General features: G+C 43.6%; 1 protein-coding gene and 1 pseudogene across 2 annotated transcripts in view; one reads left to right on the top strand and one right to left on the bottom strand.

Moving 5' to 3' along the window:
• The window catches only part of CTNNBL1 (catenin beta like 1), a 185,394-nt gene that overhangs the window by 14,681 nt on the left and 165,053 nt on the right, over positions 1 to 5,660 (top strand). The gene's annotated exons all lie outside the window — the stretch shown is intronic.
• Positions 4,796 to 5,395, bottom strand: LOC111819063 (40S ribosomal protein S12 pseudogene; annotated as a pseudogene).

The raw sequence follows: 5,660 nt of genomic DNA, 5'->3' as shown, positions 1-5,660 counted from the left end.
GCTACTCACCAAGGTAGAATGTAGAACATTGTCTTTGTAAGCTGTGTCATGCCAGTTGAGCTAGATGTTCCCTGAGACCATGGTCCCCACAGCCCTCCGCCCAGCAATTCAGTCCCTCAGGGAGTTTGGATGTGTCTTTGGGGCTTCCAAGACCTTTCCTTGTACAGGTTGTGCTAGTTTCCCCTGTATTGTGTACTGTCTCTTGGTGAAGTCTTTTGATGAGCATAAGTGTTTGCTTTTTAGGCACTCCCAGTTATCTAGTTTCTCTTCTGGTGTTTGTGCATTGTTACTTATGGTTCCTATTCTGTTTATGCCATGTATTAGGGTTCCTAGTGTTGTCCCTATTTTTTCTTCCGTGATCTTTATTGTTTTTGATTTGATATTTAGGTCTTTGATCCTTTTTGAATTAGTTTTTGTGCATGGTGTGAGGTATGGGTCTTGTTCCATTTTTGGCAGATATCCAGTTATGCCAGCACCATTTGTTAAAGAGACTTGTCTTTTCCCCAATTAATGGACTTTGGGCCTTTGTCCAATATCAGCTGCTCATAGGTGGATGAATTTATGTGTGGATTCTAAATTCTGTTCCATTGGTCTATGTATCCATTGTTGTACCAGTACCAGGCTGTTTTGACTACTGTGGTGGTATAATAGGTTCTAAAATCAGGTAGTGTGAAGCCTCCCACTTTGTTCTTCTTCTTTAGTAATGCTTTTCTTATCCGGGGCCTCTTCCCTTTCCGTATGAAGTTGGTGATTTGTTTTTCCATCTCATTGAAAAATGCCCCAATGGGTTAGTAAATTTGATTTGGATTAGTGTTTGTAACAATGGCGTTGTGTCAAAGTGTCAGACCTTGTCTAACCTCAGGGGGAGAAGAGAGAATCAAGATCAGCAGCATCAGCCCATACCTCCACTCTCCAACCTTTTTACCAATTCTGACACCAGCCAGCGCTCCAGTGGCACTTTCTACTTCTCCCTGGGTTTGATAAGTTGTTGTAATGGCCACACAGAACTCATAGACCATACTCAACGATTATGGGGTTTATGAGGGAAGTAACAAGTTATGATTCAGGATCAGCATCAACTTGGAAGTAACGGGAACAACTCAGAATACAGTTCTTCGATCAGGACAGCTTCTTGGCTGTGCCTACAGGCAAACCTCTCTCTCGGCCTTTGGCTCTTGCTCTCCACCTGGTCACTGCCCTGCTTGGGAAAGTGTTAACAAAGCTCTTTAGCTCCACCAGTAAGTACCTAGAGGTACCCTATTCTGTCAGGAAGCCTCCTGCCCGAAAGCGCTCAGCTCTTTCACTCCATGAGTTGGCACACCTACTGTAGCTGCCTTGCTCCGTGGGCTGGGAAGCCCATCGTGCCATCTTGCGCCTGTCTCCTGGTTCTGCTGCTGCTGTTTCTTTGCCACTGGACTCTGTCATGCTTGTTGTCACTTCTTGCCAGTTTTGTGCTGTCTCCGTGTTACAGTTGTCTCTGTCTCCTGGGTTTAGGAGTTTCTCAGTGTAGGGACCTCAGGTCCAAAAGACACGTTCTTCTCCTGGCTCTTCTTGTTGAAGGTAGTGATGTGTCCCCGTCCACCTTCTGGAATTGACTCCCTTTAAGTGTAGCAGGATGGCAAAGCTGACCAATCCCTATAAGGGTTCCATGTACCCTATTTGCATGGTCTTACCTCTGCATGAGTTCCATGCACCTTATTTGCATTAGCAAAGCTGTCCAGTCCCCTTGGTGGGCCACAAGCACCTTATTAGCCTAGTCCCACCCAGTCATTTTGTGGGAGTTACAAGATCATGGCTAGAAGGGCCATATTAAAGCAATTCACTGCGCTGCAGTTATTCATATTGAACCTTTTTTTCTTTAATTTATACTAAATGTAAGATCTTACTAGGCACTGGGAATAGAGTGAAGCACAAAACAGTTGCAGTCCCTGTCTTTGTGGAGCTTACATCTAGGGAGGCAAGATAGACAGTAACCAAGAAAAAAAAATCAAATAAGTAACTCAAACAAACAAGCAAATAATAAATAAAAGCAAAATAGTTTCAGAGAGGGATAAGTGAAGTGAAAGAAAAAATGGGATGATTTTATAGAATGGTACAACAGAGCAGTGGCTATTTACTTCCAAAGGTGTTAGAAGGCCTCTTTGAGGAGGTGACATTGAGCTGAGAACTGAATGATGAGAAAGATCCAGCCACATGAAGAGCTGTGGTAGTAGCCATGTAGGCCAAGGGAAAAACCAATACAAAGCCCTTAGGTGGAGACAAGCTTGTCATGCTTGCAGCAGTATGGCTAGAGCATGGTGAATGAGGAAGGCAGAGTTGAGATAAGGACAGAGAAGTCACCTGTTGGAGGGGCAACCTAAAATTTTTGGATTTTATTCTAAGTACAGTGGGAAACCATTAGGGGTTTTAAGCTGTGGAGTGACACAATTTGGCTTATGTTTTAAAAGATCACTGTGTCTGTGGGATGGAAAATAGATTGTAAGGGAGCAATCTGGCTAGCTTAGTTGTTCAATGGGGGTAGAATTCACCTTTGTGCTGCAGAGGGCCACAGCTGAAGCTGTTTTGCTCTCCCTGGGATAATTGCTTTCCCAGCTAGGTTGTTTTCAGACTCTCCCAGTTCTGAACATTTATTCTGTGTTCTGGCTTAATCAAGAAGCAACATTCTCCTAGTGCCAGGCTTGGCACAGAAAATGTGGGCATGATGCCTTTTGTTGAGAGCCCTGGCCTGGAGAGAATGAAGAAAGCAGCCCCTGGTGGATTCGAGGACAATGCAGCTGACCCTGAGCACCTGATAACTTGTAGGAAGCTTTGGAATCCATAAACTTTATGTGATTCTGCAAAACAGTTGCAGATGGTCTGAACTGATGATTAAATATCACTGCTGCTTTGCCCAGAACTACTGTGGCCATCCTCTCCATGTCTGGTTTTACGTTATAGTGGGTAATTAAAGGGGCACAGCCATTTCTGGTTACTTCCAGGACATCTTTTTCAGTTGGCTTAGGGGAAAATTTTAGTTTCTGCCAGTTGTGTAAGTGACTGCAGTGAGCAGTGGCTGTGAATGGCTACTTCTTTGTTTTCAGAATTTAAAAACAAACTTAAAAAGAACTGTCCCTAATGAAAGGGAATAATTGCCTGCCTTTGCTGTATCTGCTGATTCTCCAGTGCGAGTTGTGCCGTCAGACTTGTCAGAGTTGGTTGGCTGGGACTTTTTCTCCTGAGTTACCACATAGAGATCTGAATGGGCAGAGATAACACAAATTAGCCATGGTACAAGCATATCTGCAGAGGAACAGATTTCCTTCTGACCAGAGGTGCCATTGGGGGGCACCACCTGAATTCTCAATGCATCTCTTACCGCTGATGACAGGACTTTTCACAAATAAAAAGAGTTGCTTAAGCACCACCTGAGCTGGGCGGTTTTTAAAAGTTTCAAAGGGCCTTGAGCTGCTCAGCCTGCCAGTGTAAAGTCCCCGAATATTATCTCCCTGGCTTTTCACTGGGGATCTTTACACCTCACTCAGCATAATGAATTTGGGGAGACAGAAATCCTGATTCTTCTCCCTCATTTTTTTGCCAATTGGATTGTCTTCTTCCATCCCCATAGAACTTGGAAGGACACGGAAGGCTCAGTGGGGGGAAAAGAGATGGTGTCTACCTTCTGGCTGACATGACTTGTGCCAGTGGTGGCGTGGGGATTTTATAATGAAGATTGCAAATCACTTTCCATTCTCTTGGAGTCTGTCCCATAATTAGAAGATTAAACATTTTGTTTAAATTAGTAGTTTTTCCCCTCCCTCCTCTGAGTGCTTAAAACGACCATTAGAGCAGGATGGAGACTGGTTAACTGTCTGATACTGGGCTCCACATTCTAGTTGTGATTGTCAGCAGGAGGTTGAGGGAGTCTTATTTTAATTAAAAAAGCAATTTTAGCCGTGGTTCACCTTGTGTGTGGCAGAGGCACTTCTGACTGTGTGAACTTTCTGATTGCTGAGTGCAGTGAGTACAGTGTTCCTCTGGAGCATGACTTTGAGCCTAACAGGATGATATCGTGGGGTGGGTGTACAGCTGGCTTTGAGGTATTGCGTCTGCATTAATGGCGGGTTTGCCCTTCAGTTGACAGATTGTCCTTGTGTTTGCAGGAGAAGGAGGTCACTTATAGGGATGGTATGTTCCTTATTTGAAGTGAATGCAAAGTAGTTCATATAGGTACTTGTGGAAATGTTCATACTTTTTAATGAAATAAAAAGAATATGTGTATTCCCTTTCTCCCCATGCTGCTCAGCCAAAAGAACAAAACAAAGGGCCAGGAACTACCAGGTAGTGAAGTCCACTGAGAAGCAGGCATTATGCTATTTGCATTATATATGTTATCCGCTAAAGGCAACCATATGAAGTCAGTATTAGGAAAGGAAGTTCACAGAGGTTTCGTAACTTGTCCAAAGACACCCAGGAAGCAGATGGTAGAATCTTACTTCTTCCCAGTGGAGGACTAAGGAGTCCTAGTGGCGCAGTGGTGAAGTTCTCAGCTGCTAACCGTAAGGTTGGGACTCAAACCCACTGAGTGGCTCCGTGGGAGAAAGACATGATGATCTGCTTCCATAAAGATAACAACTTAAGAAACCCTATGGGTCAGTTCTACTCTGTTATATGGGGTCACTGTGAATCAAAATTGGCTAGATGGCACCCAACAACAACAACAATAGAAGGCTGGTGAATGAAGGTGGCTAAAAAAAATAAAGAAAAGAAAGACCCTAGAGAGTAGAATGCAGCAAGACTTCTGCCCTCACCTCACCTTGCGCTTGCCTTCAGTTTACCACATATATAATTCTTTATTGGAATTACTTGACTACATGCCTTTCCTTCCTGTTAGACTGTGCATTTCTTTCTTTCTTTTTGTTTTTGAGAGCCAAGTTTTGTATTTGCTCATTTCTTGCATTTCAGATATTCTTCGATGACATCCTTGGCCTAAGATTCATTGCTATAGTCCTTAACAGCCACACAACTGCAACCAACTACTTTATGGGTTTTTTCCTCTCCGTCACTTTTGCGGAGGCCTACCCACTCCACTAGTTTCTTGTTGTCATCAGCCTTAATCAGGTTGATTAAGTGTTCAGCACAAAGGGCCTCTACTAACTTGACGTACATAGTCTTGTCACAGTTGGATGCAAGGACACAAAGATGGGCTTGGTGCTTGTCTAAGGCTTTGGCAGCTTCACGGATTCCATGTGCTAGGCCATCGTGGGCGGTCATCAGCACCTCCTGTAAAGCAGAATTAATGTCCATTACACCTCCAGCAGCAATGCCTACCTCAGTCATGGCAGTGGGTTTCGGGTGGAGCTGAATCTTGAATTCACACAGGCCTCTGCCTCTGCACAACTAGGCAGCAACTGGGAAAAGAGCTAGACTGTGGGTTTTTTTTTTTTTAATTGTACTTCAGGTGAAGGCTTACAGAACAAATAGTTTCTCATGAGACAGTAGTATACATATTGTTTTATGCAGTTGGTTAACAACCCCACAACATGTCAACCCTCTAACTTCTCAACCTTTTTTTTCTGGTGAAAATACACATAGCCAAAGATACACCGTTTCAAAAGTTTCTACATACACAGTTCAGTGACATTGACTACGCTCTTCCAATTGTGCTGTTATTCTTACTTAAA

The sequence above is a fragment of the Trichechus manatus genome, unplaced genomic scaffold, assembly GCF_000243295.1.
Source record: "Trichechus manatus latirostris isolate Lorelei unplaced genomic scaffold, TriManLat1.0 scaffold00008, whole genome shotgun sequence".
In the NCBI taxonomy this organism is placed as follows: Eukaryota; Metazoa; Chordata; class Mammalia; order Sirenia; family Trichechidae; genus Trichechus; species Trichechus manatus.
Note: the sequence above shows the minus strand (reverse complement) of the source record. Positions and strands in the feature narration are given on the sequence as shown.